An 18343-nucleotide genomic window follows, 5' to 3' on the forward strand; every position below is an offset into this window, starting at 1 on the left:
CAAATCAAGGTCAGTCCAGACCGGACCAAATCTCAACCAAACATAGACGTCTAAATTGCTACAGGGAGACAGGACGGACAGCTGATCATCCTCGCAGTGGCAGACCTCGTGTAACAACACCTGCACAGGATCGGTACATCCGAACATTACACCTGCGGGACAGGTACAGGATGGCAACAACAACTGCCCGAGTTACACCAGGAATGCACAATCCCTCCATCAGTGCTCAGACTGTCCGCAATAGGTTGAGAGAGGCTGAACTGAGGGCTTGTAGGCCTGTTGTAAGGCAGGTCCTCATCAGACATCACCGGCAACAACATCGCCTATGGGCACAAACCCACCGTCGCTGGACCAGACAGAACTGGCAAAAAGTGCTCTTCACTGACAAATCACTGTTTTGTCTCACCAGGGGTGATGTTTGGATTCGCGTTTATCGTCGAAGGAATGAACGGTACACCGAGGCCTGTACTCTGGAGCGGGATCGATTTGGAGGTGGAGGGTCCCTCAATGGTCTGGGACGGTGTGTCACAGCATCATCGGACTGAGCTTATTGTCATTGCAGGCAATCTCAACGCTGTGCATTACAGGGAAGACATCCTGTAATCCTGGGAAGACATCCTGTAATGATGTGAGACATCCTGTCTCACATCCCCTAATGTGGTACCCTTCCTGCAGGCTCATCCTGACATGACCCTCCAGCATGACAATGCCACCAGCCATACTGCTCGTTCTGTGCGTGATTTCCTGCAAGACAGGAATGTCAGTGTTCTGCCATGGCCAGCGAAGAGCCTGGATCTCAATCCCATTGAGCACGTCTGGGACCTGTTGGATCGGAGGGTGAGAGCTAGTGCCATTCCCCCCGAAATATCAGAGAACTTGCAGGTGCCTTGGTGGAAGAGGTGGGTAACATCTCACAGCAAGAACTGGCAAATCTGGTGCAGTCAATGAGGAGGAGATGCACTGCAGTACTTAATGCAGCTGGTGGCCACACCAGATACTGACTGTTACTTTTGACCCCCCCTTTGTTCAGGGATGATATTATTCAATTTCTGTTAGTCCCATGTCTGTGGAACTTGTTCAGTTTATGTCTCAGTTGTTGAATCTTGTTATGTTCATACAAATATTTACACATGTTAAGTTTGCTTAATAAACGCTGTAGACAGTGAGAGGACGTAACTTTTGGGGCTGAGTTTATATCCAGTATTTCTGAAAACTACAAACTCTCTTGAATACAAATCTGTTTTATTAACACAGCTATCTTTAACAGAACCAAAGTAAGAACCTTTTAACGTCGTCTACATCCCCAAATTAAAAAGAGAAAAACATTAATTAAAAGATTTAAAGACACTCAACTGGGTTGTCTTCAAAAAGATTGATATTGTATTTATATCTTTTGAAACAACACTTATTCATATTATTTGCAATAAAATATCACATAGAACAAATTATCTTGACAACAATAGTGTTGAATTATTGGTACCACTAGAATGAACACATTTCAGAGTCAATATTATTTATACATTTTTTACATCAGTTTACATTTAAAAGTTGATTAACAGGTTGGATACAGTGTAAAATATCACAAACAATTAACTATAATAATTATATTAAAGGCTATATGTAATTATACAATCATTACAATATGATGATTATATAATTAAGCAATAATGCACGAGGAGGTGTGGAATATGGCCAATATACCATGGCTAAGGGCTGTTCTTAGGCACAACGCAAGTTACGCAACCCTGAGGTGCCTTATTGCTATTATAAACTGGTTACCAGCATAATTAGAACAGTAAAAAGAAATGTTTTTTCATACCCTTGGTATATCAAACAGTATCCCACGGGTATGACAAAACATTTCTTTCAGCCAATCAACTGGGCTTGAACCACCCAGTTATAGTACTATATATACAAATTATAATAATTATATTTCTATTATTATATTAAATTATGTACTGTAACTTCTGAACATTACTGTAGGCTAGATATACATTACAGTAGGCTAGTTATTGATTAAGTTTTTGTGGTGTGTGTGTGTGTGTGTGTGTGTGTGTGTGTGTGTGTGTGTGTGTGTGTGTGTGTGTGTGTGTGTGTGTGTGTGTGTGTGTGGACGTGTTTAACTATTCTTGTGGGGACCAGAAGTCCCTACAAGAATAGTAAACAAACAAAAAGTTGACCAGCTGGGGACATTTTGTTAGTCCCCACAAGGTCAAATGCTATTTCTAGGGGGTTTAGGGTTAAGGTTAGAATTAGTGTTAGGGTTAGAATTAAGTTAAATATTAAGGTTAGGAGCTAGGGTTAGTTGTAGGGTTAGGATTAGGAGCTAGGGTTAGGTTTAGGGTTAGGATAAAGTTTAGGTTTTTGGGTTAGGGTTAGGGTTAGGGTTAAGGTTAGGGTTAGGGTTAGGGTAAGGGTAAGAGTACGGGTTAGGATTAGGGTTAGGTTTAGGGTTAGGGGTTAGGGAAAATAGGATTTTGAATGGGACTGAATTGTATGTCCCCACAAGGTTAGCTGTACAAGACTGTGTGTGTGTGTGTGTGTGTGTGTGTGTGTGTGTGTGTGTGTGTGTGTGTGTGTGTGTGTGTGTGTGTGTGTGTGTGTGTGTGTGTGTGTGTGTATGTGTGTATGTGTGTGTGTGTGTGTGTGTGTGCATACGTGCGAGCTTGCGTGTTGGTGTGTGCGAAGCTGATGAATAATTTTCAGTATCCTCACAGTAAGCCCTCCTCCCAGGCTTAGGGACTGATGGGAAAGGGGTGGTGATGTCCCTACACTCTTCAGCGGTGAAAGGCCTTATCTCATCATAGCGATACCATGGTCATTTTGTATCCAGTCCTTTTTGGAACAATCACTTTTTTTCTCACAGGTGGCTCTTCATCTTTAAGCAGACTTTGCTGTGTGACATCACTGTGCAAACTCTGTTCTTCACAGACCCTGACCCCTGTGTGAAATAAAATGGTGGTTCTTTTTTTACCCCCGCCACTTTCCTGAAGAAACTGCTAAGGAATGCTGTCCAGTCATATGTTGGAACAATCACTTACCTCACAATATGTTAACCTTGTTCATCATCATAATCCGTCTGATTGTTTTCCTCATCTGAATTGGTCAAACAACGTTTTTGGGAAGAAGAACCATCATTGTCAGTTTCACTGCTGTCACTTTGACTTCCTCTCTCATCATCATCATCATCTTCAGCAGCAGCAGGGCCCTCGTAAAATAATAATTTATCAATTCTGGCAAATCAGAACCACTATCAACAATTCTCATATTAATTAGATCCAATTAGCTTAAACAATGAGCAACTTCACTACCTGCAAAGGGTGCCACCCTGATGATTGACAGCTGTCAATTTTTGAAGTTGATGTCTTCATTTCGGACACAGCGGGAAGCGCGAGGGAGGGGGTGACGTGCAGTGGGACCTGAATACTTTAACCATCTTCACAAGGTGGAGGAGCGGGCAGTTTCTCCGCGATTGCTTTTCATTTAAAAGATTTATAGATTATAGTTTAACTGAGATAAAGGACTTCATATAATCCACTGCCTTTGCTTGAATCATTGGGAGGATGCAGTCAAATGCAGGATCATTTCATGTGAATTAGGACAGGGTGAATGACCTATCTCTCACTTCTAATGTTTTAAGAATAGGGTAGGCTATCGTTTAACATGAAGTAGGGTACAAAATATTCATCACTGTTTGTCTTTTGATCACTGTCTGTCAACTCCATTTTATTTGGGCCAGCTGAATGGATTTAACTTTCAGTTAGGCTAGGAAAGCAATCTCGGATAAACTCCCTGCATCCGCATCAACATTATAATGATATGGAAAATTAGAATCAATCTGCGCTCTGATCTGTTGATGCATAGCCTAGTTGTACTATAAATCATCAAGGAACTGGCTACTAGCCTAAGCCAACACGGGAGCTGTCAGTTGGCTAGCCAGGCACTGAACGTGAACAGTGTCAAAACAACTAAATGGACTAATTTAAGATTTGTAAACACATACTAAGTAAATGGTTCAAAGTATCTGATTCATTACAAATTTCAATTTCCATGAAAAAGTTATTTTTACTCGATGGACATTTTGTGGGCACTTTGCCAACTATGGGTGGCAGCGACATCCGATGGGTTCTTCTGGGCCACCGCACATATGCCACTGGTTGAGAGAAACTGTAATTGTTTTTGGGAATAATTCTGTGAGGTTGTTGGAGGTGCGTCTTGGTCAGTTTCGCTTGGAAAATGTCACCCTTGTCAATCTGCTGCCATAGGCAGCCACCTAATCATGTCTAATGGGCAGGCCGACCCTGTCCCTGCCCCTGCCCCTGATAGTTCTGTGCTAGTTCGTGGACCAGCACAGACAGAACAAGGAGCCAGATATTTTTCCGGATGTATAAATGTGAAGCATTCAGTTGGCGTTTCCAAATGGTGATGAGAGGAAGCCCAGTGGCCGGCAGTAGGAGTCTGGGAGAAAATAGAGCGAGATGGATTTTGGCCGACCTTTTGCACATCAATGAAACATTTGATCTCCATAGATTTTTTCTGTTTCCAAAACTATAATCTGGAACAAACAGAATGGACTGTATTTTGTACACTTTACTCCTTGCCAAAGTTTTTTTTAAATTGCATTGTTTAGAAGGAGTGCAAGGGCAAATTGAGTTATTGCACATGTACTTCACAGAGTAGGCGTTCCCTTTTGGCAAAATGTTCCCTTTAGGCAATCTCAATGTTCAATAGGCGCTGGATTTATGGTGGAGTTGCCAATTGGTTGTTTTCCATGACAACATGTGGTTGTTTTGAAGCTTAAAATCAAAACTAAGATGTTTTGTGGTTGGAATTGCTGTCTGTATTTGATAGAGTGTAAATATTTGCATTGGAGGATAGCTGAGAGGGTGATCGAATCAGGATCACATTTTAGGAATTAGAACACTGGAATGGTCATGAACCTTCTTGTGATGGTCCAAAGGTCCATGTAAATCAAATCAAACTTTATTTGTCACATGCGCCGAATACAGCAAGTGTAGACTTTACCGTGAAATGCTTACTTACAAGCCCTTAACCAAGAGTGCAGTTCAAGAAGAAGAAAATATTTACCAAGTAGACTAAAATAAAAAGTAATAATAAAAAGTAACACAATAAGAATAACAATAACAAGGCTATATACAGGGGACACCGATATCAAGTCAGTGTGCGGGGATACAGGCTAGTTGAGGAAATCTGTACATGTAGGTGGGGGCGAAGTGACTATGCATAGGTAACAAACAAACATCGAGTAGCAGCAATGTACAAGGGTAGGGGGGGTCAATGTAAATTGTCCGGTGGCGATTTTATGAATTGTTCAGCAGTCTTATGGCTTGGGGGTAGAAGCTGTTGAGAAGCCTTTTGGTCCGAGACTTGGCGCTCCGGTACCGCTTGCCGTGCGGTAGCAGAGAACACAGTATATAACTTGGGTGACCGGAGTCTCTGACAATTTTATGGGCTTTCCTCTGACACCGCCTATTATATAGGTCCTGGATGGCAGGACACTTGCCCCAGTGATGTACTGGGCCGTTCGCACTACCCTATGTAGCGCCTTGCCGAGCAGTTGCCATACCAGGCGGTGATGTAACCGGTCAGGATGCTCTCGATGGTGCAGCTGTAGAACCTTTTGAGGATCTGGGGACCCATGCTAAATCTTTTCAGTCTCCTGAGGGGGAAAAGGTTTTGTCGTGCCCTCTTCACGACTGTCTTGGTGTGTTTGGACCATGATAGTCCGTTGGTGATGTGGACATCAAGGAACTTGAAACTCTTCAAGGAACTTGAAGCTCCACTACAGCCCCGTCGATGTTAACGAGGGCCTGTTCGGCCCGCCTTTCCTGTAGTCCACGATCAGCTCCTTAGTCTTGCTCACATTAAGGGAGAGGTTGTTGTCCTGGCACCACGCTGCCAGTTCTCTGACCTCCTCCCTATAGGCCATCTCATCTTTGTCGGTGATCAGGCCTACCACTCAGCAAACTTAATGATCTGAGTCGTGTTTGGCCACGCAGTCGTGGGTGAACAGGGAATGCAGGAGGGAACTAAGTACACACGCCCCAGTGTTAAGGATCAGCGTGGCAGACGTGTTGTTGCCTACTCTTACCACCTGGGGCGGCCCGTCAGGAAGTCCAGGATCCAGATGTAGAGGGAGGTGTTTAGTCCCAGAGTCCTTAGCTTAGGGATGAGCTTCGTGGGCACTATGGTGTTGAACGCTGAGCTGTAGTCAATGAACAGCATTCTCACATAGGTGTTCCTTTTGTCCAGGTGAGAAAGGGCAGTGTGGAGTGCGATTGAGATTGCGTCATCTGTGGATCTTTTGGGGCGGCATGCGAATTGGAGTGGGTCTAGGGTGTCCGGGAGGATGCTGTTGATGTGAGCCATGACCAGCCTTTCAAAGCCCTTCATGGCTACCGACGTGAGTGCCACGGGGAGGTAATCATTTAGGCAGGTTACCTTCGCTTCCTTGGGCACAGGGAATATGGTGGTCTGCTTGAAACATGTAATTATTACAGACTCGATCAGGGAGAGGTTGAAAATGTCAGTGAAGACACTTGACAGTTGGTCTGTGCATGCTTTGAGTACACGCCCTGGTAATCCGTCTGGCCCAGCGGCTTTGTGAATGTTGACCTGTTTAAAGGTTTTGTTCACATCGGCTACCGAGAGCGTTATCACACAGTCATCCAGAACAGCTGGTGCTCTCGTGCATGCTTCAGTGTTGCTTGCCTCGAAGCGAGCATTAAAGGCATTTAGCTCGTCTGGTAGGCTCGCGTCACTGGTAAGCTCACGTCTGGGTTTTCGTTTGTAGTCTGTAATAGTTTTCAAGCCCTGCCACATCTGACGAGCATCAGAACCGGTGTAGTAGGATTCAATCTTAATCCTGTATTGACGCTTTGCCTTTTTGATCGTTCGTCTGTGGGCATAACGGGATTTCTTATAAGAGTCCGGATTAGTCTCCCGCTCCTTGAAAGCGGCAGCTCTAGCCTTTAGCTTGATGCGAATGTTGCCTGTAATCCCTGGCTTCTGGTTGGGATATGTACGTACAGTCACTGTGGGGGACGGCATCATCGATGCACGTATTGATGAAGCCGATGACTGAGGTGGTGTATTCCTCAATGCCATTGGATGAATCCCAGAACATAATCCAGTCTGTGCTAGCAAAACTGTCATGTAGTGTAGCATCCGCCTCATCTGACCAATTTTCTATTGAGCGAGTCACTGGTACTTCCTGCTTTAGTTATTGCTTGTAAGCAGGAATCAGGAGGATAGAATTATGGTCAGATTTGTCAAATGGAGGGCGGGGAAGAACTTTGTACGCATCTCTGTGTGTGGAGTAAAGGTGGTCTAGGATGTTTTTGTCCCCTGGTTGCACATGTGACATGCTGGTAAAAATTTGGTAAAACGGATTTAAGTTTGCCTGCATTAAAGTCTCCGGCCACTAGGAGTGCCGCTTCTGGGGGAGCATTTTCTTCTTTGCTTATGGCCTTATAGAGTTGGTTGAGAGCGGTCTTAGTGCCAGCTTCGCTTTGTGGTGGTAAATAGACGGCTACGAATAATACAGATGAGAACTCTCTTGGTAGATACTGCACTGCCTTTCTACTGAAGAAAGTTTCATTGAGCAACCTCCTTTATAGACTTTCCCTGTTACTGGAACAGTACTGACTAAGGTATTGTTTTGTGTTTATGTTTAACTAAGAGCATTAACTGACAGTTGAGGGGAGAGTTGCTCAAGCCTCTTTGTTCCTTTTTTCTTCTTCTACTTCTCAACAGTTTGATAAGATTTACCGGTAAAGGGGGTTGAAATGATGTGGTTTGTTAAAAGAACAAGAACAATCATCAATCCTTGCCTGGTTATCCTGGTTAGGGGAAATAAAACTAGGACTCGTAAATCAGAGAGAATACAAAACCCAATCTGTCATTTGTCTATGCCCATACATTTAACTGATTTAAATTACGCACGTGTGTGTGTGTGTGTGTGTGTGTGTGTGTGTGTGTGTGTGTGTGTGTGTGTGTGTGTGTGTGTGTGTGTGTGTGTGTGTGTGTGTGTGTGTGTGTGTGTGTGTGTGTGTGTGTGATACCACCTGAGGGCAGGCCACAGGGTGTGTCCAGTGATATGGCTCTCTCTCTAACCTGAGTAGAACCCTGGACGACTCACCACACCGTGTTTGGCAGGGAACAGGTTTCAACGGCATTCCTCTCTGAAGAGAGAAGAGCAGATAACACTGCTATGGAAACCACGTAAGTGAGACACATAATGTCTGCAGTCAGCCAATCAGATAAGGCACTATCTATCTGACAAAGTCAACTATCTAGTGATATTGTACATTCATAACCTGGGTCTTGGTCAAAAGTAAAGTATGATTGATTGTACACCAATAAAGACCGAGATGACTTGTAGATAAGGCCTCAGACCAGTCCTTTGACTGAAAAATTATAATGTTCCTTCTGACTTTTTGTAATCTGAAATCTAAAATCAGAATGGCCATTGACAGTGCAATAGTTTTTTATCTCTTTGTAGCAAAGATGGTGTCTAGATTTTTTAAAGCCTATAATGCAACTTCTCTCACCCAGACAATGATTCCTTTTCACACATAACATTGGTGCCCCTCCCTCTCACTCTCTGGCTTCAAGGGAAGGGAAGAGGGTGTGTTGGTGAGGCTAATGTTTGGGTAAGGGAGGGGGGGAGAGGTGGGTGCCTGAGGTATACGCAGAGCCACACCTTTGTCTGTCACTGGCCTTTCTACTGAAGAAAGTTTCATTGAGCAACCTCCTTTATAGACTTTCCCTGTTACTGGAACAGTACTGACTAAGGTATTGTTTTGTGTTTATGCTTAACTAAGAGCATTAACTGACAGTTGAGGGGAGAGTTGCTCAAGCCTCTTTGTTCCTTTTTTCTTCTTCTACTTCTCAACAGTTTGATAAGATTTACCGGTAAAGGGGGTTGAAATGATGTGGTTTGTTAAAAGAACAAGAACAATCATCAATCCTTGCCTGGTTATCCTGGTTAGGGGAAATAAAACTAGGACTCGTAAATCAGAGAGAATACAAAACCCAATCTGTCATTTGTCTATGCCCATACATTTAACTGATTTAAATTACGCACATGTGAAGGCGAGGGTTAGAACGGTAACATCAGAGCATCTCATCAAACTCTTCCAGAAAGTCTCCAGAACTGTCCAGCATGAGGATAACTTTACCTTAACTTTATCACACTATGTTTTTAATGCACGGAATCTATGTGGAAAATACATTGGATTTGCAAAAAGTCATCAATGTAAACTGTTGCTTTTAGGTTGAAATTTAAACCACAGGATTATGTCATCATGGTAACCAATTTTCAAGGTAGACGAATCTTGTATAACATTTTTTGAATTTGTAACTTTGAAACAACGTCAGATCTTCAACTATCAGAACAAATGCTCGGTAGTACCTCCTACTAGAGAGTTGATCTATCTACAGCTAGCATTTGGTCTCCCATCAAGGGTTTTAACCAAGCCCAGTCATGCTTAGCTTTGATATTTGTTACTGACTACTACCAATGTGTTATCGTGAAAATGATTAATAACTAAATAGATTCACTGTTGCTACCAAAGTCATTCCAAAGGGTAGGTTTAACAGAACAAATTAAATCTAACCATACTTTATAATTAATATATAATCAATGATGCTATTTAGTATATAGCATTTGCGAAGTCATCAACAGGTATTGTTTCAATTTAACCGAGGGTTCAACCAAAAATAGACAATATATATATAGGCCTGCTGTAGGTTTTCAAGCTTCAGTTGCTTTAGAGGCTTAATGCAAGATCTGGTTAGGGATGGATATCTACTTAAAGTAACACTCTTACATGAAATTGCTATCACAGGTAAGGTACTTTTGTTTGGAGTTTTGGCTGGGCCTTGGTTGACAATAACAGACATTACTACCTCAAATTAACTTCACAGTGAAATGATTCTAACACTAGCAGACCTGTGCAGTGCTATAGGGTATACTGGGATTGTGTTCACTCCTGCAGTTGTCTACTAGCCTGTAGTAGACACACCTATTCACACTAAGCTCTAAATGACTAAGTATTTATCAGTTAATGGATGACTCATGTGGAAGAAAGATTATGCCTCGACAACACAGACACAATGACAGAAACTCAGGATGAGGTGATTTTGTTTTCTGTCTATACTCTTATCAACGTCTGCACACGGTGAATAATCCTTTATGCTTTGCACCACAACTTTATTGGACCAGCCCCTACAGTACTGTTTGTAATGTTGTCTGTGACCAATCATGTTTGTACCATGTTTTGTGCTGCTACAATGTTGTGCTGCTGCCATTTTGTGTTGCTACAATGTTGTTGTCATGTTGTGTTGCTACCATGCTGTGTTATCATTTGTTGCTGCCATGCTGTGCTGTCTTAGGTCTCTCTTTATGTCGTGTTGTGGTGTCTCTCTTGTCGTGATGTGTTTTGTCCTACATTTTTATTTTTTAACCCAGCCTCTATTCCCGCAAGAGGCCTTTTGGTAGGCCGTCATTGTAAATAAAATGTGTTCTTAACTGACATGCCTAGTTAAATAAAGGTTAAATAAAATAAATAAATAAACAGTATAAAAGTTGATCACTTGGAGACTGACATAGGAGAGAGAGGAGAGAGAGAGAGAGGAGAGGGACGTCGTTGTAGGGGCATTTGCAGAGTGTGTTTTTGTGTGTGTGTGTGTGTGTGTGTGTGTGTGTGTGTGTGTGCCTCTGTGCGTGTGTATCTGCTTTGCATTATGGTGTTACATTCCTTCTCAAGGCCTGTCATAATGTCCACAACCATGACTCAGACCCACACGTGAAAGATTTTTCCACTACAAGTGCTTTCATTGTCTTTTCTTTTCCTGTTCTAATTATTTGTGTGTATTCTGAATGCAAAAAAAATATTAAACAAACCAAGAAAAACAATGTTCCATGGAGTGTGATACTGTGTTGGCCCATCAGTGGGAGATTCAAACATCTGATATCTGCTATAAAATGATAGTGAAAATGTAATAATAGCGGCAATTAGGATTACCATAATGTCTCTCCATTTTTTCTAATCCTAAATAATATCCAGCAAAAACAGCCAAATATATCCAAATCGGATTTTATTAACTACATTTTGGGCCTGTTAGAATGTTATTCAAATATCTCTCTCCATCTCTGCTTCTGTCACTCTCTCTCTCTTTCCCTTATTCTCTCTCTCTCTTATTCTTTCCCTTATTCTCTCTCTCTCTTATTCTTTCCCTTATTCTCTCTCTCTTATTCTTTCCCTTATTCTCTCTTTCCCTTATTCTCTCTCTCTCTTTCCCTTATTCTCTCTCTCTTTCCCTTATTCTCTCTCTCTCTCTCTTTCCCTTATTCTCTCTCTCTCTCTCTCTCTCTCTCTCTCTCTCTCTCTCTCAGCAGAGATCTATATGTACTGAGCTGACTGAATGCTCCAGTCTTATCAGCAGTTTATAGTGATAGCATGAGCTCAACGGTCTAAACACAAATCCCAGCCTCCTCCACTTCAGCTCCCATCCAAGACACATTTACCACATGCAGCAAGAGGGGCAGAGGGAGGTCATGTACTTTCAAGTACAGACCATGCATGGGTTAACAGGCCTTGGGCGTGTCCGTTAGAGTGCAAAACAAAAGTTTGGGACCAACAGGTATGGTGCACTTGGCTCACTAAAATCTCATACTCATTTTAATAATGACAAAGCATATTCCCAGAACAAGTACACAAATAATTAAATTGTTGAAAAAGTACAATAAAAAAACAAGAAATTAAGATTGTTGGGATGAATTCAATTAACAACCCAAATAGCACTGTAACGGTAATCAAAATGCAATCTATACATATATACACCAGAAGAATTTACACAAGATATGCATTTTTATGTTGTCACGTTCCTGACCTGTTTTCTGTTGTTTGGTATGTGTTTAATTGGTCAGGGCGTGAGTTTTGGGTGGGTAGTCTATGTTATGTGTTTTCTATGTTGGGTTAATGGGTTGCCTGGTATGGCTCTCAATTAGAGGCAGGTGTTTGGCGTTTCCTCTGATTGAGAGCCATATTAAGGTAGGTGTTTTCACACTGTTTGTTTGTGGGTGGTTGTCTTCCGTGTCAGTACATGTTACCACACGGGACTGTTTCGGTTTGTCTGTTCCTGTTCGTGTGTTCTTCGTTTTCATGTAAGTTCGTAAGTTTAGGTCTGTTTAGTTCGTTTTGTTATTTTGTATTTCTAAAGTGTTATTTCGTGTTTCGTCGTTTATCTAATAAATCATTATGAATTCACACCCCGCTGCACTTTGGTCCAATCCTTGCTACTCCTCTTCGGATGAAGAGAAGGAGGAAGCCCGTTACAGAACCACCCACCAAACCCGGATCAAGCAGCGGGTTAACGGACAGCGCACGAAGCAGGATTTCTGGTCTTGGGAGGAAATCATGGAAGGAAAAGGACCATGGGCTAAAGTTGGAGTGAATCGCCGCCCATGGGAACAGCTGGAGGCAGCTCGGAGAGCGGAGGAAACCGGAGAGAGGAACCGGCGTTATGAGGGGACGCGTCTAGCACGGAAGCCCGAAAAGCCCGCAAGTACAACCCAAAAATTTCTTGGGGGGAGGCTAAGAGGTAGTGGGTCTAGGGCAGGTAGGAGACCTGCGCCCACTTCCCAGGCTAACCGTGGAGAGCGGGAGTACGGGCAGACACCGTGTTACGCAGTAGAGCGCACGGTGTCTCCTGTACGTGTGCATAGCCCGGTGCGGGTTATTCCACCTCCCCGCACTGGTAGGGCTAGATTGAGCATTGAGCCAAGTGCCATGAAGCCGGCTCTACATATCTGGCCACCAGTACGTCTCCTTGGGCCGGCTTACATGGCACCAGCCTTACGCATGGTGTCCCCGGTTCGCCTACATAGCCCGGTGCAGGTTATTCCACCTCCCCGCACTGGTCAGGCGACGGGGAGCATACAACCAGGTAAGGTTGGGCAGGTTCAGTGCTCAAGGGAGCCAGTACGCCTACACGGTCCGGTATATCCGGCGCCACCTTCCCGCCCCAGCTCAGTACCACCAGTGCCTGCACCACGCACCAAGCCTCATGTGCGTCCTCAGAGCCCTGTACGCACTGTTCCTCCTCCACGCACTCTCCCTGTGGTGCGTGTCTCCAGCCCAGTGCCTCCAGTTTCGGTACCACGCATCAAGCCTCCTGTGCGTCTCCAGAGCCCTGTACGCACTGTTCCTTCTCCCCGCACTCGCCCTGAGGTGCGTGCCGTCAGCCCGGTACCTCCAGTTCCGGTACCACGCACCAGGCCTATAGTGCGCATCGAGAGTCCAGTGTGCCCTGTTCCTGCTCCCCGCACTAGCCTTGAGGTGCGTGTCTCCAGTCCGGTACCACCAGTTCCGGCACCACGCACCAGGCCTACTGTGCGCCTCAGCAGGTCAGAGTCGGCCGTCTGCTCAACGCCGCCTGCACTGCCTGTCTGCCCAGCGCCGTCTGAGCCATCCGTCTGCCCAGCGCCGTCTGAGCTGCCTGCCTGCCCAGCGCCGTCTGAGCCATCCGTCTGCCCAGCGCCGTCTGAGCCATCCGTCTGCCCAGCGCCGTCTGAGCCATCCGTCTGCCCAGCGCCATCTGAGCCATCCGTCTGCCCAGCGCCATCTGAGCCATCCGTCTGCCCAGCGCCATCTGAGCCATCCGTCTGCCCAGCGCCATCTGAGCCATCCGTCTGCCCAGCGCCATCTGAGCCATCCGTCTGCCCAGCGCCATCTGAGTCATCCGTCTGCCACGAGGCATTAGAGCCGCCCGTCTGTCCCGAGCCATTAGAGCCGCCCGTCAGTCAGGAGCCGCTAGAGCCGTCCGTCAGTCAGGAGCTGCCAGAGCCGCCAGCCAGTCAGGAGCTGCCAGAGCCGGCAGCCAGTCAGGAGCTGCCAGAGCCGCCAGCCAGTCAGGAGCTGCCAGAACCGCCCTACAGTCATGAGCTGCCCTACAGTCATGAGCTGCCCTACAGTCATGAGCTGCCCTACAGTCATGAGCTGCCCTACAGTCATGAGCTGCCCTTCAGTCATGAGCTGCCCTCCAGTCATGAGCTGCCCTCCAGTCATGAGCTGCCCTCCAGTCATGAGCTGCCCTTCAGTCATGAGCTGCCCTACAGTCATGAGCTGCCCTCCAGTCATGAGCTGCCACTCAGTCCGGAGCTGCCACTCAGTCCGGAGCTGCCACTCAGTCCGGAGCTGCCACTCAGTCCGGAGCTGCCACCCAGTCCGGAGCTGCCACCCAGTCCGGAGCTGCCACTCAGTCCGGAGCTGCCACTAGTACAGAGTTGTCCCTCTGTCCTAAGCTACCTCTCTGTCCGGAGCTACCTCTCTGTCCGGAGCTACCTCTCTGTCCGGAGCTACCTCTCTGTCCGGAGCTACCTCTCTGTCCGGAGCTACCTCTCTGTCCTGAGCTACCTCTCTGTCCTGAGCTACCTCTCTGTCCTGAGCTGTCTCCTCTATGTAGGAGGGGCCTTAGTGAAGGTTCCTGGACCATGGTCGGGGGCGAGGGTCGCCACTCAAAGGACGCGAAGGAGAGGGACAAAGACAGTGGTGGAGTGGTGTCCTCGTCCACCGCCGGAGCCGCCACCGCGGACAGATGCCCACCCAGACCCTCCCCTTGAGTTGTAGGGGTGCGCCCGGAGTTCGCACCTTGAGGGGGGGGTTCTGTCACGTTCCTGACCTGTTTTCTGTTGTTTGGTATGTGTTTAATTGGTCAGGGCGTGAGTTTTGGGTGGGTAGTCTATGTTATGTGTTTTCTATGTTGGGTTAATGGGTTGCCTGGTATGGCTCTCAATTAGAGGCAGGTGTTTGGCGTTTCCTCTGATTGAGAGCCATATTAAGGTAGGTGTTTTCACACTGTTTGTTTGTGGGTGGTTGTCTTCCGTGTCAGTACATGTTACCACACGGGACTGTTTCGGTTTGTCTGTTCCTGTTCGTGTGTTCTTCGTTTTCATGTAAGTTCGTAAGTTTAGGTCTGTTTAGTTCGTTTTGTTATTTTGTATTTCTAAAGTGTTATTTCGTGTTTCGTCGTTTATCTAATAAATCATTATGAATTCACACCCCGCTGCACTTTGGTCCAATCCTTGCTACTCCTCTTCGGATGAAGAGAAGGAGGAAGCCCGTTACATATGTCCTGGCACAAGCACAGTTATATGCCTTTCTTGCAGTAATCAATATCAATGTAGCACTAAAAATAACATAAAGGTAGAACAAAAAACACATAAGAACTAAAAATAAGAAATAAGAAGAACATGGGAAAATAAGAAGCGATATACAGGGTCAGTTCCAATAACATATATGTTATGATATGTACAGCAGTAGATATATTAGAGTGAGCTATGTCAAGAATCGAGTATATTTAAGCAATAAGGCATTACCACGGCTAAGGGCTGTTCTTAAGCACGGTGCATTGCGGAGTGCCTGGACACAGCCCTTAGCCTTGGTATATTGACCATACACAACAAACCCCCGAGGTGCTATATTGTGATTATAAACTGGTTACCAACGTAATTAGAGCAGTAAAAATAAATGTTTTGTCATACCCGTGGTATACGGTCTGATATACCACGACTGTCAGCCAATCAGCATTCAGGCCTCGAACCACCCAGTTTAAAAAATAAATATGGGATGTGTATAAACGAATGATGTGTATAAACACTGGATGACTGACAGGGGGAGCAGTAATGAAGCCACTGCACAGCCATGTTGGTACTCCTCCTCAATTGTAAAAAAGATTTGGAAGCTATAGAATTGCATTTATTAATGTCTACATTTGTTTTTGACATTTGTTGTTTATTCTGTTACAGACACCTTAATGCATATTTTAAAATGATGTTATGTGAGCTAAACATGGAAAAATGAAAAAATATACAAAAACATTTTCTTCAGAGTACTAATGTTACTGTACCTACTACACCAACATACATTTAGAATAAACAGAAATTGATGCTGGATAATGAACAATGTCAAAATAGCCTTTGTGCAAAAGCGAACTTCTAGAAGTTATCAAGGCACTAACGTGCGTGAAGTGAAAAAATAATAAGGAACAATTAACTACATGAGAATGCCTTGATTTCTTCTGGAAGTTCGTTTTGCACAAAGGATATTTCGTCGTTGTTCATTATCCAGCACTAACTTCTTTTTATTTTATAGTATTTCATCCCATGATCAAAGAGCACCAAATGGATTAACTACATCCCAAAGAGGCACTCTTCTCCTGTGTCACTTAATTACGTTTAATTGAAATACTGTAAAATGCCATTCATTCCTATGGAGGGCTGCTCCTACTGGGGAATACCAATATGCCCTACTGGTGGCTTCAAAGCCTCTCAACGTCCAAAACATCGCATCAGCAATCCAGGGTTTATATACAGTACCAGTCAAAAGTTTGGACACACCTAGTCATTCAAGGGTTATTCTTTATTTGTTACTATTTTCTACATTATAGAATAATAGTAAAGACATCAAAACTATGAAACAACACATATGGTATCATGTAGTAACCAAAAAAGTGTTCCTTGATGACAGCTTTGCACACTCTTGGTATTCTCTCAACCAGCTTCATGAGGTAGTCACCTGAAATGCATTTCAATTAACAGGTGTGCCTTGTAAATTTCTGGAATTTCTTTCCTTCTTAATGCATTTGAGTCAATCAGTTGTGTTGTAACAAGATAGGGGTGGTATACAGAAGATAGTCCTATTTGGTAAAATACCAAGTCCATATTATGGCAAGAACAGCTCAAATAAGCAAAGAGAAATGACAGTCCATCATTACATGAAGGTCAGTCAATACGGAATATTTCAAGAACTTTGAAAGTTTCTTCAAGCGCAGTCGCAAAAACCATCAAGCGCTATGATGAAACTAGCTCTCATGAGGACCGCCACAGGAAAGGAAGACCCAGAGTAACCACTGTTGCAGAGGATAAGTTCCTTAGAGTTAACTGCACCTCAGATTGCAGCCCAAATAAATGCTTCACAGAGTTCAAGTAACAGACACATCTCAACATCAACTGTTCAGAGGAGACTGCGTGAATCAGGCCTTCATGGTCGAATTGCTGCAAAGAGACCACTACTAAAGGACACCAATAATAAGAGACATGCTTGGGCCAAGAAACATGAGCAATGGACATTAGACCGATGTAAATCTGTCCTTTGGTCTGATGAGTCCAAGTTTTAGATTTTTGGTTCCACCCGCAGTGTCTTTGTGAGAAGCAGAGTAGGTGAATGGATGATCTCTGCATGTGTGGTTCCCACCATGAAGCATGAAGGAGGAGGTGTTGGTGTGGGGGTGCTTTGCTGGTGACAGTGTCAGTGATTTATTTAGAATCCAAGGCACACTTAACCGGCATGGCTACCGCAGCTATCTGCAGTGATACGCCATCCCATCTGGTTTGCGCTTAGTGGGACTATCATTTGTTTTTCAACAGGACAATAACCCAACACACCTCCAGGCTGTGTAAAGGCTATTTGACCAAGAAGGAGAGTGATGGAGTGCTGCATCAGATGACCTGGCCTGCACAATCACCCAACCTCAACCCAATTGAGATGGTTTGGGATGGGTCGGACGGCAGAGTTAAGGAAAAGCAGCTAACAAGTGCTCAGCATATGTGGGAACTCCTTCAAGACTGTTGGAAAAGCATTCCAGGTGAAGCTGGATGAGAGAATGCAAAGAGTGACCAAAGCTGTCATCAAGGCAAAGGGTGGCTGCTCTGAAGAATCTAAAATCTAAAATATATTCTGATTTGTTTAACACTTTTTTGGGATGCTACATGATTCCGTATGTGTTATTTCATCAGAACTGGGATTAAAAACTATAATTTAATATGTACAGAGAAAAAACGTATTAGACTAACTAGACTAATTTAACAAACTAAACATTTTATGTGACATGGGCTAATTGAGTGACTGTCAGTGAGTGACATATAATAAGAGGAAAACTGCTGATGCACAACCAAGTTTCGAAATTGCACCTTGTGTATTCTACTATTCCGGACCTCAGTATCCTCATATGTAGCTATGGCCCTGCCTGTTTCTGTCGCAGAATGCTTTTTGACAGTCCTTGTGATTTAATCGACCACTTGCATGACCCCAGATCCATAGGCTATTTACTTCCTGCATGGGTCTAGGTTGAAAATATCTTCAACCTAGGAATGGGTACACTCAAAATGGCTGTCAGTCCACACATTATGCCATCATTGACTTGAAATGAGATGCCCTTTCTATTCATTCTATTTCTACAGTTTGTCATTGGCAATTTAGCACTAGGTTCATTAGGCTGTAACAGCAGAATTCAGCAGGAATTTTGTTAGGGTGAC

The sequence above is a fragment of the Salvelinus namaycush genome, chromosome 25 (assembly GCF_016432855.1).
Source record: "Salvelinus namaycush isolate Seneca chromosome 25, SaNama_1.0, whole genome shotgun sequence".
Classification (NCBI taxonomy): Eukaryota; Metazoa; Chordata; class Actinopteri; order Salmoniformes; family Salmonidae; genus Salvelinus; species Salvelinus namaycush.